At 41.8% G+C, this 25630-nt stretch overlaps 1 long non-coding RNA gene across 1 annotated transcript in view; it reads right to left on the bottom strand.

The window, feature by feature from the left end:
• LOC140896372 (uncharacterized) overlaps positions 1–25630 on the bottom strand; it is a 109062-nt gene that overhangs the window by 55431 nt on the left and 28001 nt on the right. Inside the window, exons 2-3 of the long non-coding RNA XR_012154534.1 lie at positions 11550–11719; positions 10054–10159 (exon numbers count right to left, since the gene is read on the bottom strand). This is a non-coding gene — a long non-coding RNA (uncharacterized lncRNA). The remainder of the gene's footprint in view (positions 1–10053; positions 10160–11549; positions 11720–25630) is intronic.

Below are 25630 nucleotides of genomic sequence, written 5' to 3'. Positions count from 1 at the left end.
AGACATAAGAATATTCATGAAAATGAAAATGAAAACAAGTTCTCTAATCGGCTGAGAGAAAGTTTTAGTCTCCTAACACTAGTGATTTTTCTTAATCACTCATTAAAATAAAACAAAGAGTGAAGATTTACTGTGTAATATTCATTTTCTAATCAGTCATAGAAGGTGAAAGGCCAGATAATTCAGCCCAGCTCCCTGCTAATGCATGATTGTTCCTTATGCTACGTAAGCTACTGTTCTGTCCAATCTAGTTTTAAATATCTCAGATGACAGGGCTTCCACTATTTCCCTTAGAAGATTATTGCACAAGCTTAATACCAGAATCACAGAAGTTACAGATGGAAAAGACCTATTAATTCTAATAATATATGAATAATACTGAACATTTTTAACATACACACTTGTATCTTTTCTGGCCTCTCTTTTGAGAGAGTCAGGTGGGTTTTCCCTGTAAGCAAAGCACAAAAACTAGGTAAAATAGTACTCTTTGTTTCTACGCAGGTAACATTTATCTATCTTGATTTCTACTATTTCATTGTATGTAAGTGTTCACCACATAGTGGACAAAATTTTCAGCTTATGGGTGCTGTTCATTTGTTCTATTCATTTTTTGCAATGTTAGGATTGGTCTCCTAAATTACATAGCATTTTTTTTTCTGGGTGACTGAAACGTTTTAATCAGCAGAATGAAGAATGAAGAACAAAGAATGATCTGTAAACAGACTTGTTTGTCCATAGGCACCTGTGTATGTAAGCAAAGAGGAGTATTGGTAGGAAGAACAATGCTTCCCTAAATTGCAAACAAATGTATTTTTTCACAAATAGTGATTTTTTAAGATGTACAAACATCATCAAACAAAAATATTCACTCAAATTTTGAATGGCTGTTTGCAAAATTTGACCAAGCCCTATTCATAAGAAATCATCCATGGATTCTGAAAATACATATGCATTTAGGAAGGCATCTATGAGGAAGCAGATTTCTCTAGATTCGGTCACTCTGGTGTTATATATGAAAAGTTTTATTGAGGTCTCTTCATTAATGCCGTCTCACTATGAAAACACAACCTTCTTCCAGCTGGCCATTGTACAGGATACTTTATACATGTACTGCTGATATCTCCCATGGCCAATGTAGTGTGACTTGGTGAAAAATGAATGAGATCTAGTGGCTTTTTGGAGGAGGATTTGTGGCTGAGAAAATAACTAGCAAAAATTCACACTCAACATCTAAGTGAACAGAGATTCTACGTAGCTAACATAAGCACTGAAATGTTGGGAAGTCTCCCCAAAAATATCTGAATTTTTGTGGTTCCTTTTTCTGTGATCACCACCCCATCCCCTTTTACAAGTGTTAACATTCTACTTCCAATTGACCCCAGCTCCCAGGAGCTTGTTCTATCTTTGATTCTAAAGGTGAGTTATGTGCCCAGCAGCTGTTGTAGTCTCTCTGCTCAGTTCCAATGCCTGGTCTACATGAAAAATCTCTCACATGCAGTGCATTGTGGGGCTTCCTCTTTTATGAATGAGATTTCCATTCGGACTGACACCAGGGACCAAGAGATTGGTACAGTAACGGGGACCAGGAACATCAGCACCATGGGAGGAAAGCCTATGAAGCATCTTAGCCAAACTTTAAAGTAGAGTTGGGGGCCAGCTTGGGGACAGGCTGAATAGTCAGGCTGGATTTTATTTTTTTCTTGATTTGATCACCCGTGAAAATACCAAATGGCCTGCAATAAGGAAATGCATGTGTTCAATAGGAAATGGTTGGAACAGACCCTTTGGATAATTTTTTAGAAAGTTATAATCTGTTCTATCACCATTAATAAATTCCATAACTACGTAATGAAATGTAATCAAGCAGACACAACACCTATTGGTATTTGAAATTTTAAATCTTTAATACGAGGTCCACTGCTTCATACCTGGCAATTTTACTTTTTTTTTTTAAATAGACTTTACTGCAGTGATACTCAGACTGAGGCTTAGGAGCCGCAAGTGGCTCTTTAATGTGTCTCCTGAAGCTCTTTGTAGCACATGATATTAAAACATTGTGATTTATTTATTAACCAGTCTAAGTTATTAACCAATTGTAGAATACTTGGTCAGTCATTTTGCTGGCAGAATTATATATTATAAGTAGTAAATGAAATAATGAATTCATACTACTGTGGCTCTTTTGGGTAAGTTTGGCTCCTGAACCACAGAGGTCTGAGCATCACTGCTCTAATACTTAATGTATTTGGCCAGAGTTCTGTATATGTAGGCAATAAAGTAATATCTTTCAAATATTCTTGCTCAGTAGTTCTAGGGTTCAGCTATGTACCAGTTACTGTTCGATATTAGGCACAAATCACTGGTTATCATCTTGAGTGTTTCCATGACCTTTATTATCACCAGTTGTCATCATACTGACTTTTATCAACAAGAACAAATTAGGTGTAAAGTCTTCTCCTTAAAATTAAAGTGACTTATATACACCTGAAAGGTTGCAATATATATCTATTTCTAGCCCATCAGTGGGACCTGATTCTCCATTTCCTCATGCCATTTACATCAGTGCAAAGTGGAAGTAAAGTGCTTCCAAATTGGAGTAGTTGCATTTTATACCCACCTTGCACAGCTGAAAATGATGACACAAGCTGTAAGACAGTGGAGAGTGTGCTCTTATGGTATCTCCATGCCAGTACAATAACTTTTCAGATCACACTAATTACCGGCATCATATTATCACAAATGACATGAACTTTTATTATAACAAAAACTTTGCTGAGGTTTTCATAGCTTGTCTTTTAGTCAGCCTAATGTTTCTGTCCCTTTCACCCACAAAGATGGACAAGGACTAGACTGGATAAATTCTAAATTCTGTGTCTCCAGAGTTCATTTTTCTGCCTGCTTGCACATGGATCTATATGAGGAAATGCCAGTTTTCCAGAAGACGTGCTATCTCAATAAAGGATATTTTTCCCCAATCCCAAACTTATGGATATAGTGCAATAAACACTGACAATTACTTGACTCCATTAATGGATGGAAAAAGCCAATAAAACATATGGTAAGCCTTTTGTTTCTGTTAATCATCAGGCAGGCGGACTGCCAGATAGGCAAATCTGTTAAGGTTTTCTAATTACAAATTTCACTTGCAAATTACTTCTTTCTTAAAGTATCTTCTTTACAGGAACACAGCAGATAAACAATATGGTACAAAGAACTATATTTTTCAATGGGCTAGATTCTAAGCTGATGTAAAGAGGCCTAGTTCCACTGAAGCAGTGTTGTAGAAGGAACAGATAGGTCCTTACCGAAGGGAGGAAACTACTTTTCAAATCTGAGTCTGTTCAGTAATCTGTAAAAATGAGATGAGAACAGAATTCGACTCTGTTTTAAAAACTCTGAGCCTGAATATACAGGAACACCATACAGAAAAACTCCCATTACTACAATAAGAATTTTGCCTGTGGTCAGGCATGAGGATTGTGAGACCAGCTCCTGTATACAGTTGGTGTTTTAAGTTCTATTGATTTGTTCAGTTATGAAGAGGTTACTAATAAAAGGCTCTAGTTTACAGGTAGATCGGGTTGAATAAGTAAAAAAGTATGATTCACTAAAAGAATCTCAAATTAAATTTGCTGTTAAACTTGGGGCCATATAATGCATTATTTTATTTGTACAACTACCTATATTCACCAAAGTATTTGTGATTTTCAGCTGTTTTACCCATTTGAACCAGAAGCAGATTATTCACTGTTCGTTCTTTGCCATTCATTATTCGCCTGTTAAGAACTTTCAGATGTCCATCCAGAAAGCAGAAATATACTATATGACAAACCACACATGCCCAAAAGTGAATAAATAACTAGTCAAGGTATATGGCGAGTGAACTGTCAATAATTTGGAAAGTATTCCCCCCCCAACTATTTTTCAAATACTTACAAATACTAGATATTCACTGAAATCAGGAATGGTTCCTGAATGATTCATAGACTACAAAAAGACCTAAATTCATTAAATTTTTGCTTTGACAAATGCTATTTGGCCAGATCCATTTAAAAGCTCTATAATAGCTGATAAATCTGCTCATTTTGTAGGAGGTGTTTGCAAACCAACAGAATTTAGTACAATAGTTTTGAAAGTTAATATAGATAATTCCACCAGCTCAATAAGATATGTGTTTTTTTAAAAAAACAAAACAAAGGAAAACAACTTATTTCATATTAGAAGAGGATACTTACAGGAAATTGTAGGCGGAGATTTATGCAACAAGGGAATCTGAGATTGTGAAATATCCTGTCTGAAAGAGTACAGAATTCTGAATTGCATTTCTGAATAGGATTGTTACTAAGAGTCCACTGCAGAGAGCTGTGGTGGGGCAAAATCTGCGGTGTAAAATCGCAGATGGGACATCACCAGAGCAAGACACCTCCTTTGAGGTCACACTAGAAAGTACAAAAGGTAAAATGAGTTTTAAATGATCACCCTTGGGGACAAAGCATATCCGCGGGGTTGGCTAATAGACTTTCTGGTCTTTAATCACGCTGTTTGTTGAAACAACAACAAATTAAGGCCCTGATCCTGCAAGGTCCTGAACACTTTCTTTAAATTGCTAAGAGCCTTTTGCACTCATGGAAGTGCAGAGAGGCTGAGCCGCCCAGCACACTGCAAAAGCATGAGAAATCTGCTGAAGGTTAAGGTACAGCAGTTTAGTTTTATGCTCTTCTTCATCTAGAACTCTGGCACAGATTTACTCAGGCTTTCTCAGGAAAACACTGGTCCTAAAAAGGATTGTTTTAAAGTAGATAGTTTCATGCTGCCTGTGGGATGCCAAAAGATGGAGAATCAGAGCCAGATGCTCAGCTGGTGTAAATCAGCATAGCTTTATTGAAATCAATGATCCTTTCCCAGTTTACACCAGTTGAGGAGAACACTTTAAGGCCCAGATTAGTTAGGCACCTAAATACTTCTGGGGTCTGAGCCTAAATGTTCTTCTTTCTGCTGCAGCAATCTCTCTTCCGCCCTTGTCATTCAGCACGCTGCATTAAGCCTATTGTGTTATTCAGAGGTGTAAAACAGAGTATTGTAAAGAAAGACAGAAAAAGATTATTCATCCTTTTTACCATCAGCACATAAGAATGGTGGGAAGAGCAATCCACCAGATTGGCTTGACCGTGACACTTTACCCTTCAGCAGTTTTGCTGTCATGAACTGCAGGCCCCAGAAATTCATGCAAGTCAAATATAGACCCTTGTATATTTCCATCCTTAACTGCACTCTGCCATTGCAAGCACCTTTCCCCCACAACCCTCTGAAGCATATACGACCCATTCTCTGAAATGGCCACAACTGTAAGGCCATCTGCTAGTAGGGATCGCACTAGGACATTCAAATCCCAGTTTTTGAAAGGCAGGGATCGTAATAGGACATTCAAATCCCATATTAGATCTGTATTAAGTACAGGAATACTTGCGGCACCTTAGAGACTAACAAATTTATTTGAGCACAAGCTTTCGTGGGCTACAGCCCACTTCATTGGATGCATGCAGTGGAAAATACAGGAGGATGATTTTATATACACAGAGAACATGAAACAATGGGTGTCTCATGTTCAGATCTGTATTGTGGCTGATTCCATGTGGGATGCAAGAATGGGCAATGGTGTTGCATGGTGGCAGAAGAACATACAAGAAATCTCCCCTTATCCTTGTACAGAAGCCAATTACAATGGAACCATTGTTCTGTGCTAGTTCTGATGTTACTCTCTCCAGAGGGAGAGGGGAGAGGCTAGGTTAAGGGGGATATATATTGGATAGGTAGAAGTGAGAGGTGGGAATGTCAGTACCTGCAGCTGTCCATTAGAAACCGGCTGTGTGCTTGCTATATGCTAGTTTGCCTAGGTCAGGAGAGGATATATTTTAATTAGAGCTCCGGGGAGCTGTTGAACAAGCTCCTCTAGGGCCTGATCATTTAGAAAAGCCAGCGTAATCACAGTTGTTTACTTGCTAAGAGCTGGATAAAAAAGCAGCTCTGAGAGTTGCCATTATTTATTTATGTGATTCTCTCATTTTATTCAGAGAGTGAGAGCAATCAGCAAAGAAAGTCTCCGGAAACAAAACAAGCCCACAGAAGCATTCATTTTTCCTAAGTGATTTCTCTGTTGAATAATCAAGCTTCTACTAGGTTTGGAAGCTTTTCTTTTTCAAGAGAGCTTATTAGCCAAGTGGCTTCTTCCAGGCTCTCACTGGAACGCAGATCACCAAGACTGTCTAAGAGTTTAATAGGAGTTTCCAATTGTATCCACTGCATGGTCTTTGTAATCAGAGATCTCACAATATTCATTTAGTTAATGAAAACACAAGACTGTATTTAATTTCAGCAATATTCAAGCATGCACTCTTTTGTGGATGTATTTTAATTAGTGGTAGAGGATACTGTTCCTAACATATTAAAGGAACTGCATTCATATAATCAAGGGAAAAGCAGAGAGAAGAGCTAACCCAGGGCCTGATCCTGCTAACACATATGTGGGACGTCCCACTGAACTGTGTTTGCCTGACTAGAGCCTTCAATGGAATGGAGAGGCAGTGTGGTCTAGTGGAGAGAGCACTAGAAGACTCAAGAGACTTAGGTTCTATTCCCAGCTTTGCCACTGGTCTCCTGGGTGGCTTTAGGTGAGTCACTTTGCCTTACTGTGCCTCAGTTTCCCCATCTTTAAAATGGGGATAACGGTACCTCCTTTGTAAAGCACTCAGATATAATGCCTAGCACAACTGTACCCTCAGCTCAATTGGGGTCTCAAAGTTCTACTGCAATGCAAATAATGATACTAAGTGGGGATATCGTGAAGGAAAATACTCGTATGTTGTAGCACTGTTTTCTTACAGGGGATTGCAAGAGGAGTTCTTATTCTCTGTAGCGTATGAATTACCAGACTGGATCTTACCAAGATCCATCTGTCTGTGACAGATGCTTCAGGTGCAAGAAATCCTGTAGCAGGCAGTGATGCAATATTCTGCCCATGAAATATTTTATTCTAGCCCCATATGAAAGGCCCAATTATAATTGACATCTAGGGCTCCTGTTATGCAAATACAGTTTAAAGGGACTAATCCTCTCTTTTTTCTTCTCTTCTCTCTTTATTTCAGTGACACCGAAGCATCTCCCCTACCCTGATAGTGGAGACTCGCCATCAAAATCTCGGGTCAGGAGGCACTTTTGAAACCAGCTTCCCTTAAGCCCCCACTGTATTTACTGGGCTGCTTAAAAAAGGTCTTGTTACTGCTGCTTTAGCAGTACTTGTTACTACTACCGCCTAGTGCCATGTGTGCTACACAGGGAATGATGATTGAACAGATAACCCCTCCACTGGAGGAGAGATGTTACTGGCATTAACAGCTGTCTAGGAAAAATGGAATTCACAGCTTTGATTGGTTCATACTGAATTAAGATAAAATGTAAAATAAATTTTTTTTTTCATTGTTCTGAATAGAATGACCATTTATTACATGGACAACTTGCATTAGGCAGGGTGATATGTGACAATGTTGAATGCTGTGGTGATATAAGGAAACCTTGGGATCCTTTTGTGTCTGTTCCCATTCTTTGGCTTATGGTAGCCAGTTGTACCCTACAATACATTTAACCTCCAAGCTGTTGCCTTATGACTGAAGTAAGCTAGCAGTCAGTAGGTCTAAATCAGATTCTTTCTTCAAAGAAAAGCAAGAGAACTCCCACCATCCTGATATTCTTGTCCTCCCTCTAGTGTGCTCGTATATGAATTGCATTTACATACTTCTGTGCTACTCAGTTAACATTAGAAACAAAATAAGGACTTGTGAAGCCCTTTTTCAAGGCTGGCTAAACTTGCTATTCCTGTACTTGGAGGTTTATTCACCATACTCACTACTGTTTGCATACAGACAGCTCATTTGAGTTCCTCCGATTCCTTCCTCGGCTTCTTTTCGCCCCTTTTGTATGAGAAACAACACCTTTATACCATCTGCCCTCTGCATCACCTACAGATTTTTTTGTATACTTGTCTCCATAAGTTACCCTTCTAGTTCCTTTTCTCTAAGCAATCCAGAGCACGCTGCTCGCCGTAGTCCAACACCACACATCGCAGAGCTAGAAGAATGAACCCTCAAAACGCTCACATACCAAACTAACAGGTACTCATGTAATGTATAACTTGTAACTAGGATGGATACGCTGTTGCTTTCCTTCCTAATTACAGGTGTCAATCGCCAGCTTCTAAACTTACATGGTTGCCCCTTCCTTTAAGCTGCTCTGAAGTGTGGAGAACCACAAACACATTAAAAGCTGCACTGGGTCATTTGGCCTGACAGCGGAGACTTTGAAAAGCTGAGAGTACATTTCAGTCTGGTTTATCATAGGGGCAGGAATATTCACAAGTTTAACAGTCCCAGAAGAACTGTAAGGGGTCAGTGTGGGCTCTTCAGCCACAGGGCTGCAATGAAGAGGCAGTTGTACTTCTCCAGCAGAAATTCTCAGGCAAATTTGCCTCCTGGGGCTCTATGGAGCACCATCACAATGTCACAGATGAGGTAGGGCTGTCATTCCCACTCCCTTTGTGCTGTGGTAGGTACTAGCTTTTCAGAACCCTCACACTCTCACATGCAAGGACACGGCTTTTCCAAGTCCCCTAAGCCATGCGCATGTTGGGGAGCACTCTTTGTGCCCTCCCCTCATTCCAGACACAACCAAGCCCTAACTATCCATTATGAAAGTAAAGGTCCTATGGCAGCCCATTATATCACAGCAGCAACGTGATACTTTTTAAAGATCCTGGGCCCAGTATGTTTCTCCAACATACATAGATTCATAGATATTAAGTTCAGGAGGGACCATTATGATCATCTTGTCCGATCTCCTGCACAACACAGGCCACAGAATCTCACCCACCCACTCATGCGATAAACCTCTCACCTATGTCTGAGCTAATGAAGTCCTCAAATCATGGTTTAAAGTCTTCAAAGTTCAGAGAATCCTCCAGCAAGTGACCCATGCCCTATGCTACAGAGGAAGGCGAAAAACCCCCAGGGCCTCTTCTAATCTGCCTTGGAGGAAAATTCCTTCCCGACCCCAAATATGGCAATCAGCTGAACCCTGAGCACGTGGGCAAGATTCACCAGCTAGTAAGAATAAATGAAATCCTTATACTAATGAACACTCTAGGAGCAGCTGACTGCTCCTTGGACTGACAGGGAACACCATCTCTAATTTCCCTGTAGCTTGAGCTCAGTATGGATAGAAACCTTCTCCTCTTTCCTATCTATCAACACTGAGCAGCCTAAACTTCTTGTGACCCAATCCTCATCCTCACCCCCAAATCTCTGTGCTTTACAGAGGGTCACAGCCTCTAGAAATTTATAATGATCTCCAGCTGGCCCTCATCCCCAATTAACAGAGGGATGTTTTCCCCCCCCAGCCCTTGCCCTGAATCATTAACCCTTTGTGTGCCCCATGACACCACTAAAAGAAGAGGGGAGTGAGAGAGAAAAGGCTTAGCTGGAGCCCCTCCAAATACTCACATTGGGAACTCAGTGACATGGTTAAATCCCTCATGTCACAATGTAACAGGAGGGATCTCCTAACCAGTGTGTTGTAAATAAGATAAACAGTTTGGAATCACTGTGTTACAGAAATACTGTTCATGTTCTAGTTTAAAACGCTTCAGTCTTTTCACCCAAACTAAAAGGATGATGCAGGATTTGATCTATAATTTAAACACAGGTCAGCTCCTTTCATAATCCAGAAGCACTGAACACAGGCACGTCTCATTATGGGATGTAGCTTTATTCCATCATGCTGAAAAGAGCTAGTGAACGTATGTTCATGGAAAGGAAGCTCCAGGCTAAAAGCTCAAGTATCAGTTGGAGAAATGGCAAAATACATTACACTCATTCTTTGTCTTGGAGCAGGTGTTCCAATCAACAATTTAAAAAAACCCATAATTGTCTGTATTTCATCATTTATAATCCAAATATAATGCATAGAACAGTATGCAAATCAGATCCCTGTTAGCATGAAACTTACAAGAGGGTCTGTAGCCTGGCCAAGTAAATTGATGCTTTGTCCTAAGTAGCAGGAGACAGTTGATCATATCCTCAGTCTTCTGCCAGCAGATAAATCTCTAAGGGACCTGGGGAAAAAAATCATATATAGCAAATGTCTTAGAAACTAGGTCAGGAGAGAATTCAGACATGCACTTATATGTAAGATCAAGAGAGCAACAGGAAATGTCAAATATTATTCTACATAATTTTACCTGTGAAGATTTAAATCCAGTATTTTAAAGATTTTTGAAATCCTCAGTGATCTAATTGATTAGTCATTGTTTTATAATTAGAAGTTGGTTTTTGATATGCAATTTATCTTTGCATGGAATATTCAGAACCAAGAGTTACTTCATAAAAAAATTAAATCATAGCGCATGATCCTGAAAATATCTATTCCTGAGCATAATGTTTACTACTGTATGTAGTCCCATTGATCAGTGTTTGCCAGCCCCTGGAGACAGCCCTAGCCTGTGGAGCCCAGCTGCCATGAGATGCTCCCCTGGCTCTGTTGCTGCTCCAGGACCAGGAGCACCAAGGAAGAGGAGAGCGAGTGCCTTGGGGAGCATCTCATGGCAGCTGGGCTTCCCGGGCTGGTGTGGAGAGGCAAGAGCTCGTCAGGGGTGCAGCTCAGAGCTGGGCTCTCCACTCTGTTTGGGGTGCGCCCGGCCATGTAGAGGTGGCCTGGCTCAGGGAAAAGGGCAGGGAAGGATGCCAGGCAGCCAGTCAGCATTCCAGCTCCAGTGCTTATATTTGTGCCAGGCCTGAGCCCAGCACCTTTAGGCTTGGCAGTTCATAGCCCTGGCAAATCTGGGCTTGCTGCATCAGTTGTGAAAGTAAAAAAAAATTGCTTGAGCCTTGGCACCCCTTTCATTACAGATTAAGCACTGCCCAGCTCTCACAGAGTGGAGAGCCAGGGGCCAAGTGAGCCAGGCAGATCCAGCCAACTTCCGATCCGCTGGGTCCTGTCAAGAGGCGGATCCTGGCAAGAGTGCGCCCCACAGTTTGAAAACCTCTGTGCTAAATGGAAGGTAGAAATCCGGGGTGGGGGGGAAGCACATGACCCTGCATGACCCCCTTGTGTCACTTCTAGGGGATGCAAATATGCTTGCTTGCCCCGGGTATGTCTCTGAATGAGGGCTACATGAATTAGTGCTATTTAATGAGTTGAGCACACCTATGTAAAACCTGCAGTTCATTGAGCCATTGCTGGCACCGTTTGGGGGTTAAAATCTTGCAAGAACAGCCCAAAGAACTTTGGCACAATCAAGTTGAAACCAAAACCTTACACTTGGTTTAGGGTCAGATCCGAATGGCAATGGTAGCCTTAAACCTCCTGTTTTTTTCCAAAACTGCATCTTTGCCTCTCAGATATTATGTATTAAGGAAGCACACAGGTATCTTGGCATACTTAAATATTACATATTAAATGTGAAGCAGAATATTGACTCCATATAAAGGCCATGCGAAACCCACGTCAGTGCTGATCATATATTCTTTTGCATTGCCCTCTTAGTTCTTGATTTTGCGGTTGCCACTTTAATACCGGTTTCTGTGATTGCTGCTGTTGAAATGGGAGATCCAGATCCACAAAGAAATCAGTGGGAGTAAGGCATCTAAACTCCTTTGAAGATCAGGGCTTAACTCTATAAAGAACAGGAGCACAAATTGACAGATCAGGAACGCGCAAACTGATCTGTAGCATTTTGAACTAATAAGACAGAGCGAGTTGAAATTTTTGAATGAAAAGGGACGGGGTTTTGTTGTTATTGTTTTTAATCCAAACCCAGCCATTTTTTGAAAATGATTTTTCCCTCCCACAAAAGATTGTTGACATTGTCAAAATGTTTCATCATTTGTGAAAATTTGGGCCTTTCCTCTGTCAAGATGTTTTGTTTATCAAGAACCTGGTTGTTCAAAACAATGAAAAATGGGTCCATTCCAAAGACTTTAAAAGGAAAACAAGTTCAAAATTTCAACATAGGTTTTCATTTTTCAACCAGCTTTAAATAAGAACTCAGAATTCAGTCTGTATAGCTCGTTCTTTTATCTAATATTCATCTATTCCTTCTTCTTCCCCTCTTTTGAGTGACAATATTTCAGTGATGCAACCTGGGGAACAATTCAGTGTAATTCTCACACATATCACATTTTTTCACTTTCAGATATTTTACTACCTCATATGGCATTAAAGAGAAGTTTATTATCAACTTGCGGACTGGCTTAAACATACACATTCACAGAGTTACGCGAAGCTGAATTGGATCTTCATCAATAGCTCTTTTCCCCTTTGTTTCCTATTTTGTGGGAAGATTTTACTCTTCCTACCATCCATCTGCACAAAGAGAATTTAGAATGCATTTCATAATGAAACCCATCTAAAAATCACCTTGTATGATTGAGGAAGTTATTCTGAAATAACTAGAAAAGGAGTACTTGTGGCACCTTAGAGACTAACAAATTTATCTGAGCATAAGCTTTCGTGAGCTACAGCTCACTTCATCGGATGCATTCAGTGGAAAATACAGTGGAGAGATTTACATACATAGAGAACATGAAACAATGGGTGTTACCATACACACTGTAACCAAAGTGAGCTATTACCAGCAGGAAAGCGGGGGTGGGGGGGGATAGTGATAGTAGTGATAATCAAGGTGGGCCATTTCCAGCAGTTGACAAGAACGTCTGAGGAACAGCGGGCGGGGAGGGAGGGGGATAAACGTGGGGAAATAGTTTTACTTTGTATAATGATCCATCCACTCCCAGTCTCTATTCAAGCCTAAGTTAATTGTATCCAGTTTGCAAATTAATTCCAATTCAGCAGTCTCTCGTTGGAGTCTGTTTCTGAAGTTTTTTTGTTGAAGAATTGCCACTTTTAGGTCTGTAATCGAGTGAACAGAGAGATTGAAGCGTTCTCCGACTGGTTTTTGAATGTTATAATTCTTGACGTCTGATTTGTGTCCATTTATTCTTTTACGTAGAGACTGTCCGGTTTGGCCAATGTACATGGCAGAGGGGCATTGCTGGCACGTGATGGCATAGATCACATTGGTGGATGTGCAGGTGAACGAGCCTCTGATGGTGTCGCTGATGTGATTAGGCCCTATAACTCGGTGTGCTCTTGTCAGAAGATTAATTTCAGAAAAAAAAAAACCAGGAGAGAAAACACCCACATTTCTTTTACTCTAGAACAGCAGGAAAGTTTAACATCAGCTTTCATCTGGTAGCCATTAAACCTTGAATTGTTTTCTAGGTGGAATTATCACGACATGTTCCATAAGGATTAACTAATATATTGCTATTAGAATAGTCACTGACTCAGTATATCCAAAGATTGGAAGATTAAACAAGAGCTGTTTGTCATAAAAGCAAGGCAAAATGCTTTGTTTCTTATTCAGGATGGAAAAGTTACAATTTTCAGCATTTCAGAGGCTGGTTTCCCATTTGCCATCTTGACAAGAAGGTTTTGTTTTTTTTCCAAACAGCAAAACTGCTGGTCACATCTCTCAGCAGAATGCTGCATTTCAACAACTGTGCATTACAGATGATCGTGAATCATAAAGCATTAGAGACTCATGCTGATTTCCTTTGTTCAGTTTCTGACAGCCGAGCAAGTAATTCATTAATTAACGTTTTCTATAATCAGGCAATTCTCTCTTGCATAGGGCACAAGTGTCCAACACAACTGGATGTACCTAACACATCAGGTTGTTATAAAGTTTGAAGAGGTGTTCAACAATATTGCTGATATGAAACATGATGCTCTGAATGGTGTTTATTTTAAAAAGAAAACTATTCATATTTGCACAGATTCCACTTTCATTTCCAAACTGAATACACAATATAAAAGCCTGCACATTCTGAGTGCTTGTCACTGCCTTATCAGCTTTAGGTTCCATTTCCTAACTGAACATTTAGATCAGTTAGACACATTTTGCTCTGCTAAACAGCTTTCCCTGTAAAGGAAATTGTTGCTTTGCTGTCAACCTTTACTTATTTAGGCCCAAATTTTCAGAAGTGAACAGTGATTCAATTTTTGGGTACCCAACTTGAGATCAGAAAGATGCAGGTTATAAATAAACGTCTGTCATATGTAGTATCTTTTTATTGTGCTTTGATGACAATCTGTAAATAGTATCCAAATCAGACACATTTCCCATCTAAACTTTTGACATGCTATCTCTAAACATGGAAGAAGTATATAAAGTTTCATTTACTATACATACCTTATAATATAAACAAAGACAAACACTGATAGAACACGCTATATTGAATTCTCAGCTGAGCAGCAATGTCATGCTATTAAAGAAAGCAATTAATTAGATTAATGGACATTTACTGGAATAATTAGGAAATGTTGATTTTTATATGAGAAAGATGATTAATTCAGAGCCAACCACCAGATGTAAATCCAAATCAGATTTTTTTTTGCATTTAAATTTTACTTTTGAATCTATGCCTCTCTCCAAGTTTTGTATTAGAAATGCCAGTTAAAGTCAGGGCTGTAGTAAAGAGAGGAAAGATAACATGTCAGACAAAAATATCTAGTACTGCCACCCCCAAAGGTTCAAAAATCTTGAGTCAGACCCCCAAAATCATGAGGGTCTTTTCAAAATAAAGATTATACTGTGGTTTTGGGTCTGTGTTTTTGAACACCCCCTGCCCACCCGCATTGTGTGCATGTGACAATTACTGTCGCCCACTCTCCCAAATGTATTGAGTATGGTGATTTCAGCCCCCATGCAGAAGTTCTCAGCCCCACATATGCCCATCCCCTGCCCAGCAATTAATTCTGCCCCCAGATCAGTCATCTCCCTCACAGTCCACACATCAACTCTGCTTCCACAGCTGCCTGTCACATCAATTCTACCCATCCCTCAGCAGCCCTCACATCAGTTCTGCCCCCACATCTGCCCAGCCCCCACATCAGTTCTGTTCCCCAAACCCTGCATCTCCTGGGATTCTTCATCCCCTTTCTCCCAGTTCTAGAGGGGGAGACTGCACCCCTTGTCCCTTTCCCTGCTGGGTGTTTGCAGGGATGGAGGGGGAGAAGTAGAGGAGCTGTCCCATTGTTTTGAGGGTAAAAAGGGGAGTGTAGCCACCCTGAGCTGCTGGGCCCTTTCTCTCTCTCCTGCCTCCCACAGTGAGAATGGTACCAACTCCTGAGGGAGCGGGAGAGAGCTCTGCCTGCTTCCTGCTGCAGCCCTCAATGGATGCTCTTTCCCAGGAGGTGGCCCATCCAACTGAAATCCCAGGACTCATGAAAAAAGTCACAAGACTTGGCTTGTCACAAGTGAGTCACACAGGAAGATGCATGTATGCATAAATACATTGGTTGAGATTTTCAGAGCTAGGGGGCTCGGACAGCCAGGGTGAGATTTTCAGAAGCTCCTAAAGGAGTTATTCATGCACCCAGCTCCCAACGACTGACAATGGGAGCCGGGCACTTAAGTCATTTAGACACTTTTGAAAACTGTCTGAATTGTCTTTTGAAAATTGGGTGCCCAGATTGTCTGGGTATCTTTGAAAATCTTAGCCTGTGTATATAAAGTTATGATGCACTGCGGAGACAATGCCAAATATTCAGTGACCCTGTATGCATTTCCATTTGGTAATTATTCACCAAACTGGGTATATTCAGTTGCACTGGTGGAAATCTCAGTCCCCAACAGTGGAATGTCTGCCTAGTGAGGCAGTGGCACAAATCATTTGCAGTGTCTGGGAGAACTTGTCCAAGTGAGACAAGCTCTGACACACTTGGTGTTCACAGCTGAGTGATTTCCCACTTCTTTCCAGGCTCCTGTTTAGCCTTGCAGCCATGCTCTGTTAAAAGTCTCCAGTTCAACATATGCAGCTGCTGAAATTAATTATCTCAATAACCATGCATCACTCTGTGCCTTTCCTTTCAGGGTAACACAAATAGAAACAGAATGGCTTCTGTAGACAACATCCATAGAGGCTACCTTGGGCAATTCTATGAACTCTTATATCGTCGGTCAAGCCCCAGACCCAGTAACTGACAGTGTGTGGGCAGACTGTTGCACCCAGGCAGAGAACCACTGACTTCAATGCGGCTTCCCCACAGTCTGCCCCTACACGGTCAGCTGCAGGACTGAGGCCTTACATTTGTACAGCGCCATTGCCTTCAGTGCGGACATGCAGGTATAACTGAGAGCAGAATTTGGCTTCCCGAGCTTCTTTGGTTATTCTCTGCTATACCTGGTCGGTCTCATTGCACACAATGGTCCACATCCTCAGGTGGTGTAAATCAGCATAGCTCCATGGACTCCAGCAGAGTTGCATTAGTTTACACCAGCTGAGAATTTGGCCCAGTATTCCAAAAGGTGCTGGTATTAGCATCAGAATAACTCCCTGGCATGTAGTGATTTATAGGGAAATACGGGGCTACATTCTGCCCTGTCATACAGCCTTAATACTTAGAAAATTATCAGTTGGTGTCAGGGACAGCTATTATCCACATATTTCCCAATTAACCCCTCTCTCCCTCCATATCCTGGTCTTGAGTTTACACCCTTCCCGCCACACAATACCAATAAAAAAAAATCAATGTGCGACTCTCACTAAAAACAGTATGATCCATTGTAATAAGAGCAAATGCAAAACTGCGACTCCAGTTGATGCTTGCCATTAATGTGCATGCTGAGTCGTAGCAAACGGATTAATGTACAGATGGCAACAACTTTGTATAATGCTAGGCAAGCTTAACAGAAATCCATCAAAATGCACAGCGTCACCTAGAATCAAATGCATAGCACCGTCTGATGACCCGATATGTCTGGAGGAACCAGCGTTGCTAGTTATTCATTACTGTGGGTAAAATGTGCTCAGTGAGGGTTTTTCCCCTAAAGTTTCTCATGCCTGCCCTCCCCCCTACCTCACCCCTGGGCAATAGCAAGTTCAACAGCTATAGCCTCTTGGTTTCCCTTACCTTACACTTCTCTCCATTTGGCCTCATGGGAATTCCGACCCCTTGCATCTACCTTGAACAAATCACCTGGATTTGTTGGCTTTGTTTCTTGGGAAGTGCTGCCCCCTTGGTACCATCAACTCAGTGAAGGCAGACCTGCCCAATTTATACTCAAAAGTTTTTGCTAGCTCGTGGACTAAACATCCCAACAACAGCTAGCTTTTACCCTTTGCTCTCATTGCTCTACATGAAGCACCAGAAAGTCCTGGCAGTTTTTGAATCTATTTGACAGTTAACATGGTGATTTATTCCTATTATTTGTTATTATTTTCCCAGGGCCAAAATTGATAACTCAGTACTCATAAATTGCATGTTCGGCCAGAACATCAGTTGGTGTAAATTGCCAGAGCTCCACTGAAGTCAGTTGGAGCTATACCAATTTTCACCAGTTGAGGATCAGGCCCTAGGTCCCTGCCCAGCAGAGCTTGCAATCTATTTGCACACCAGATGCAATTAAAAGGCAACAAAAGGGTGGGATACAAGATAAGGGAAAGAAAAATAAACTCAAGGATTATGCTGTTACTCAGCCAATGTATGTACATAAACCAGGTAGAATATTTATGTATAGTTTTAAATATATAATAAATAGCCCCTAGAGAGAAAAATGCCATGGCACATGTCTAGTCGTCGAGCAGGGCAGATGGGCCCTATGGAGGTTTTTGAAGATGAGGAGGGTGATGGCTTGGTGAACCAGTTCAGGCAAGGCACTAGTGGCATTAAAGCAATCAAAAATGAACACAAAGCAAAGCAACTTGCCAACTGTTGAAAAGTCTGAGTCTCTGGGTCTCCATTTTCTCTGAAAAAAATTATGATTGCTAGTACTGAAGCTCCCGCTTAGGTCAGGATCCACTATGCTAGGAACTGTAAAGACACACAGTCCCCGCTCCATCGACCCTACCATCTAAACAAAAGGTGTGGGAGAGGAAGGATTATTATCCCCACTTTAAAGGTGGGCAACCTTGGCACAGAGATATTAAATGACTTGCCCAAGGGTGTTTGTGGCACACATGGAAACTGAACCCCTATTTCCCAAGTCCCAGACCACTTCCTTAGACACAAGACCATCCGTCTCGATACACCAGGCTATAGCTATCCAATATATTTGTAAATCCAATCTGTAATAAACCTAGGGCTCTCTAAGGAATCATGTCTTTACTCTCTTGCTCTTATGTCATGTTATTTATTTATGTTGTTTGTGCGCCATTATCCTCTGGTAGGGTTGGTGCAAAGGTCCACCCAGTAACGCAAATGTATTCACATACCACCCATAAAACGCGCACCCCAAGAGACTGAAGGGAGCTTAGACAAGCTTGCAGAGACGCTTCCTTGTCTCTTTCTTCTCCTTTCTTTGTTTTGAAGTTCTAGAGTTCTCATTCAATCCTACCTTCTGCCTCTAAAAATAATGTGAGCTATGGACCTGGTCTACTGTTCCCTGACATCAGTGGAAAGCATCCCATTGACATCAATGGGCTTTCCATCAGCCCCTTCATAGTCCTCTACATGAAATGTGACATTGTACAAACAAGTATGTCTTCGGTGCTGGTGTGAGATAACAAATGACTGCTGGGGACCAATAATGGCTGCAATGGAACATCTATTATCAACCAGTAAGCAACCAGCTTACTTTAAAAACAGATTCACCCAGGAACTTGTTCCTTTGCCACAAGCCCCTACTATTTTATTTGCAAAGCAAGAAGCTGAATGCAGGTCAAGCTGAACAGGTGGAACTTTATTAACCCTGTGGATGGCTCTGTCCACATGGCTAAGTTGCTTCCAGAATAACTCTCCACATTCCCAGTTCCACTGGCGTCTCTTCAATAACAGTCACTCCAGGGAACATGGGCCTTCTGCGTCCAGTTCCACTGAGCATGATACACCTATATCCAAACCCTCAATGCTGGATCAAGGGAATGGGACAGAAAGAGATAGATCCTGGAGATTCAGAGCTTGCATGATTATCAGGAGTGCTGGAGCTATTATAGCTATTATTAGGACTGTTAAAGTATTTAACATGTGCTGCAAGTTCTTTGCAGCTAGTTATCCACACAACAGCTCATCCATGGATTCTTAATGATTTGCTCAGACGGGGAGGAGCAGTAGGAGCATCCTACTTTTGATCCACAGGAGGAGGATTTAACTCAGGTTGGCAGTCAGATCTAACAAATGTTTCTCTTCAGTGATGCTCTTGATGGATGGTATTGCAGTGGTGCTTGCCAGAGCAGCAGCTGGTGCTAGCAAAGGGTGAGGGATACGTGCATCTGATTCTGACCCGGTGTGGATGCAGTTCAGCTTAAACAGCTCCTTTGGAACAAGCATTAACAACAAAGTCTAGCAGAATATTATTGTTTAATAATGAGCTTCCTTGGGAGATTTAGATTTCTGACCACGTAAGTAAAAGGGCATGGATTTCTTTGGCCAGGGGGAAGCTCTGCTGACAGTTATTTAGACACAAGCTCAAAATACACAAAGCCTAGACCCTCCAAGAATTTTACGCACATAACTCCCATTCACTCCAATGGGAGTTAGGCACTAAATCCCTGGATGATCTGGGCCATGATCTTTTCATAATTATACACGCATCTTCTACTTCCAATATTTTAAATCAAATGTACATAGGGCATCATTTTGCCCTTGCATATAATTGCTGAGTGCATTTTACAGCCCTTCTACACCTAAAACACTCCCAAATCATACAGTCAGTCTTCTTTGTTAAAGCTCACAATCACTGTTCCCACCAAGACTGCGTCTACAGCTACTAGTGGGTGAAAAATAGAAGGCCAATTTGAGGATCTGCAGAAAATTAGGGAATCTGGGTTAGATCCTCAACTGGTTTGGCATAGCTCCATTGAAGTCAGAAGAGCTATGCCATCTATGTAGATTTATAACAGCTAAGGATCTGACTGATCATTCCTAAAATGAACTTTACGAAATGTTCTCTCCATGCATGGTCCAAGGGAGGAGAAAGATGAAACAATGACCTCTCCATTTTTTAGTAGGCAAAGTAATGCACCCAGGATATCTTCCTGAAAATCAACCAACCAACATCAATGCAGGCTGTGAAGCCTCAGACCTCAGCAGCTGCTCTTCAATCAACAACTTTTGTGCAGTCACAAATGCCTCCCACTGAAGAATCATTTTGGGTGAAAAAAGTTGATGAATCATGATCTGCTTCTCACAATGGCCCATCGTATATTATTGACTTGGGTTCACAATTCACTTGTCTAAAGCAGTTGCAACATTCAGATATAAGTGTCAAGACTTTTAAAGTGATGTTGCAGAATGTTCAGTTTATAATATTTATGTGTCAATTTTTGGAGTTATAGCAACAAATGTTAAAGTTTTGCTGAAATGGTTGAAAAATGAAAAGAACTGCAGAATTTGGGGGATTTTATATTATTTTCATTATAAATAAATCATTTGCTAAAGTCACTTTCCGCACATTATTTTAGATTTATTTGACGCTTCAGGTTTGAGAATGGAGATGAATCTAAAAGGCTGGGTTACAGTCACTTGAGATGTAGACAATTTTAGTATATGAGCAGTGTTCATATATTTCAACTTCTTGCAATTTATGTGATTTACAAAGTTGCAAAGGGTATGCAGGAGTATAATCTATTGCTTAGAGCCATCGGGATTCAGAACTTCTGCATTCAGTTTCTGATTCTCCACAGACTTTAGCTGTGGCCTGTTGCAAGTCACTTAAGCCCTCCATGCTACATACTATTACCTGTCACAGTAAGGATATCTGACTGGAAGACCAGAATGAATTGTTAAATGAAAAGGGAATGCTGAATTAGATTGTAAAAGGTCTCAGCATTGTGTGACTTTTCTTTTCTGATGCTACCCAATTTTGTTTTACTAACACTGTCCAAAATGGCTTCAGTTCTTATTCAGCTTCCTACCGGGGGGAAAAAAAAGTTACAGCCCTGAAAATATTAGGGTTATTTATAGTCCCACAAAGAATCAGAGCGTTAATATTGGGAGACAAACTCAAAGAGTTATTCAGCATATATTTTTTTCCCTTTTCACAGAGCCTGACAATCCTAATTAATCAAATCTTACGATAGCGAATATCAACTGCCTGCTCTTTGGCTGGCAGAGTTCTTAAAGCCTCTATGTACTCAGGTAAATAACTTGCTCCATTGTTTTATTATTGGAATACATTAAAACCATAACTTTTAATCTCTTTAGAAAACGCTTTGTCACATAGGTCTGCAGTAGCATGTGCATTTCTGCAAAAATAATAACCGCACAAATGCTGCTTTTCATCTGTAGATCTCTAAGCACTTTACAACGGTGGGTAAGTAATATATTATACCCATTTTATAGATGGGGAAGCTGAGGTGTAGAGAGCTCAGTGGCCTGAGTTTCAGAGGTGCTGAGTACTCACTGCTCTTATTGACTGCATTTGGAATTGTTCAGTGTGATGGCCAGTGCTTGCTGGCTGCATCGCCTGGTGGTTAGGGAATCAGATCTTTTGTTACCACACCCCTATTCTTTCCCCCAGACCACCTTCACACCTGGTGTCAGTCTTAGTTATCCTGGGGGTGGAGTCGACCCTGTGGTCAGGTCAGGTTATCCATTCAGCCCTATCTCCCCATAGTGGGGCAGGGTGTCTGGGAAGATAGGGATTCAGCTTTTGACCCCCATGAGTGCCAACCCCAGCCGGAGGTTTCAAAAGGTACTTATACTTCCCTTCCTTCCCATCAGGGGAGAGTCTAGAATGTCAGGGGTTCCATGCCCTTCTTAATAGGGGGGTAGGGTTAGTAGGGGAGCCCGGGTCCTCCCATTCCACCGGGCTCTGGCCCAGCACCCAGGGGCGCCTTATGGCTGCCTCTGGTGGGCCACTAAATACCACTCACTCTGTTGTCCAAGTCTTTCCGTCTGTCCCAAAATAGTAACAGAAAAGGGTACTAACTGAATCTTCAGGCCATCTGGACACAGGGCAGGCTCTTCTTCTCCAGGAGAAGGGTTCTGCAGCACTCTTCCTCAGGAGCTCTCAGGGCAGGTCCTTCTCCCCACCTCATCAGCCCCCATCTGAGCTGTCCGAGTCCCTTTTATGCTCCACCTTCAGCTGGTGCACAATCTGCAGGTATGGCTGGGCAGGGTCATCTGGGCCAGAGTTGCTCTTTAACCCCTTCGGTTCTAGTGCAGGGTTTATACACCCAGTCACATTCAGCATGTCTGAAGAAAAACATTGAACCTCAATAGCAAGATTTGCCCAAAAACTCAGCTCCCAGTTAGGGATCTACATGAAGAAGCCGGATTTTCAAAAGTGAGAACAGTCAGAGCTGTTGGCTACCATGGGCTTTTGAAAATCTGCCCATTTCCTTTAGTTGCCTAAATGAGAACTGAGCTCTTGCCAAGAATGTGGCCCCAAGAGCTTTGCCTAATGTCACAAAACCAGGCAGTGGCAGGGTCAGAAACAGAACCCAAGTTACCTGACCTGCAGTCCAATGACTGATTCATGTCATTCTATTGTTTCTTGCAGATGTCTGATTTTAGTACCTATCTGGTAGGCCACCGGTTTCCTCCTGGTTTGAGCTCACTCAATATTCACTTTGAAGAAGTCATTAATTTGTTATATTGCTGTACAGCATGATAATTAATGGCATTGTCTCAAAGTCACAACATCCCTGAGGCACGTATTAATTGCCCACTAAAACATGAGTTTTCATGCTATAACAAATCAACTTGTGCCATCATATATATAACCAGCTCTTTGGCTGACAGTTTGAGCCCTACATATGGTGCTGCGTTTGTGCTGTGCATCTTCTAATTGCTGCTCTGCTTTCACATGGTTACACAGCTAAATCTCGTAACAAGCTTTTCTCATGTTACATGAAAACTGATATTAACTGATCTGGATTTCAAAGCACACTGTGGGACAGATGCCTGGCACAAGCGAGAAAGGAGTGAAGAATGATGGGAACCAGCTTATGCAAAAAGAGAATGCAGATTTACGAACAGAAATGAAAGAAGGTCAGAATACATTTTTTGAAAGACAGGTGCACACATTACACAAAGTTCTAGGATGGTCTAGTAGATGTGATTGGCACGTAGTAAAATTTTCAGGATCTTGTCCTAAGGTACATGGTGCAGTGGCTGAGATACAACACTGGGAATCAAGAAACCAGGGTTTCATTCCTGGCTTTGTCACTGTCTGTGACCTTGGACAAAAGATGCCCTGAAAATCAGGCCCTAGATTTTTCTGTGCCTCTGTTACAGACAGAATTATAGAAATGTATCATAGAATCATAGAATATCAGGGTTGGAAGGGACCTCAGAAAGTCATCTAGTCCAACCCCCTGCTCAAAGCAGGACCCATCCCCAACTAAATCATCCCAGCCAGGGCTTTGTCAAGCCTGACCTTGAAAACCTCTAAGGAAGGAGATTCCACCACCTCCCTAGGTAACGCATTCCAGTGCTTCACCACCCTCCTAGTGAAAAAGTTTTTCCTAATATCCAACCTAAACCACCCCCACTGCAACTTGAAACCATTACTCCTTGTTCTGTCATCTGGTACCACTGAGAACAGTCTAGATCCATCCTCTTTGGAACCCTCCTTCAGGTAGTTGAAAGCAGCTCTCAAATCCCCCCTCATTCTTCTATTCTGCAGACTAAAGAATCCCAGTCCTCTCAGCCTCTCCTCATAAGTCATGTGCTCCAGACCCCTAATAATTTTTGTTGCCCTCCACTGGACTCTTTCCAATTTTTCCACATCCTTCTTGTAGTATAGGGCCCCAAACTGGACACAGTACTCCAGATGAGGCCTCACCAATGTCGAATAGAGGGGAATGATCACGTCCCTCGATCTGCTGGCAATGCCCCTACTTATACAGCCCAAAATGCCATTGGCCTTCTTGGCAACAAGGGCACACTATTGACTTATATCTAAAATGGCATCCCCTCTTGTCAGTTCAGCAATTACTTGATGAAGGAATCCATCAGCTATCGCATCTAGGAAAATCTGAGCCCTATTATTATTACTAGCACTCGTCCTCCAGTCTATATCTGGGAAGTTAAAGTCTCCATGATCACGCAGTTTCCATAGTATTTACTTCATTAAAAACATTAAAGAGGGCTCTATCCATACCCAGATTAGATCCCGGCGGTCTATAGCACACCCCAAGCACACAGGGGAGGCTCTAGTAGTTTTCTTCCCCAATATGATTTTTGCCCAGACCGACTCTGTCTGATCCATTCCATCGCTTCTTATTTCTTTACATTCTACCTCATCCTTGATGTACAGTGCTACTCCGCCACCTCTACCTTTATTTCTGTCTTTCCTAAACAGCACAGACCCTTCAATACCCGTAGCCCAGTCATGACGACTATTCCGCCACGTTTCCGTTCTCCCTAGAATATCCGGTTTCACTTCCTGCACCAGTAGCTCTAGTTCCTCCATTTTGTTACCCAGGCTCCACGCACTGGTGAACAAACATCTTCATTTTTGATGTTTGGCCTCGCTCACATTCTGTACCCGATTAGGCCCGGTCATTCTACAGCCACTATGACCTATTAGACTGGTACCCACACTGCCCTTCCTCCTTATGTCCATTCTCCTACCCACGGCTGTATCCTCTCTTACTTTGTTTTCTTCCCTCTCAATGCTAAAATCCGGCGTGGAGATTACCTGGGCATCTCCCAACCATCTCCCCTGAATTCCTAGTTTAAAGCTCTCTTAATCAGTTGTGCCAGCCTCCATCCTAGAAGTCTATTTCCTTCCCTATTCAGATGCAATCCATCCTGAGAGAACTGTCCTCTGTTCATGAATGCCTCCCAGTGGCCATACATCCCAAAGCCCTCCTTTTAGCACCACTGCGTGAGCCATCTGTTGATAGTCATAATCTTGTCACACCTTTGTTGCCCTTCTCTAGGAACAGGCAGAATCCCACTGAAGATCACCTGAGCCTCAATTTCCTTAAGTGTCTTCCCCAGCCTGGCATAGTCTCCCTTGATACGTTCCAGCAAGAATCTACCGGAATAATTTGTTCCCACATGAAGGACGATCAGTGGATTCTTTCCCACTCCCTTTAGGATCCTTTTTAACCTCAGGTCCACATCCTATATCTTAGCACCCAGCACACCCTTCTATTCTCTGGATCAGCTCTGGTTACAGGCCTGTCCATTCTTCTCAGTAAGGAGTCCCTGATCATGGAGACCTGCCTTTTCCTGGTGACAGTGTGATTCTCCAGTCTATCCCCTGTTTCCTCTGGCTGCAAGTTCTTTTCATTCCTATTCTCCCTTGTAATCCTCTTCAACCCATCCTGTATCCTCCTGGGGCTCATATTTGGTATAGTCTCCATTGACTCTTCCCCTTTTCCTATAGGATTAGCAGCTCTTCTCTTCTTCCTTGCCCTTCCACCTTCAATGACCACCTGCTGAGCCCCTTCTTCATTTTCCAACTCTGCAAACCTGTTCTTGAGCTCTATTTCTCCATCACTAGCCCGTCTTTTCCTCTGCCTGGTTCTCTTGGTCACATGCTTCCACTGTCCATTTTCTTCACCCAGCAGTCTCCCCTCAGAATTCTTCAGTCCTGCTTCTATCTGCAAGTCTGAGCTTTTCC

This window comes from Lepidochelys kempii, chromosome 12 (assembly GCF_965140265.1).
Source record: "Lepidochelys kempii isolate rLepKem1 chromosome 12, rLepKem1.hap2, whole genome shotgun sequence".
Taxonomy (NCBI): domain Eukaryota; kingdom Metazoa; phylum Chordata; order Testudines; family Cheloniidae; genus Lepidochelys; species Lepidochelys kempii.
Note: the sequence above shows the minus strand (reverse complement) of the source record. Positions and strands in the feature narration are given on the sequence as shown.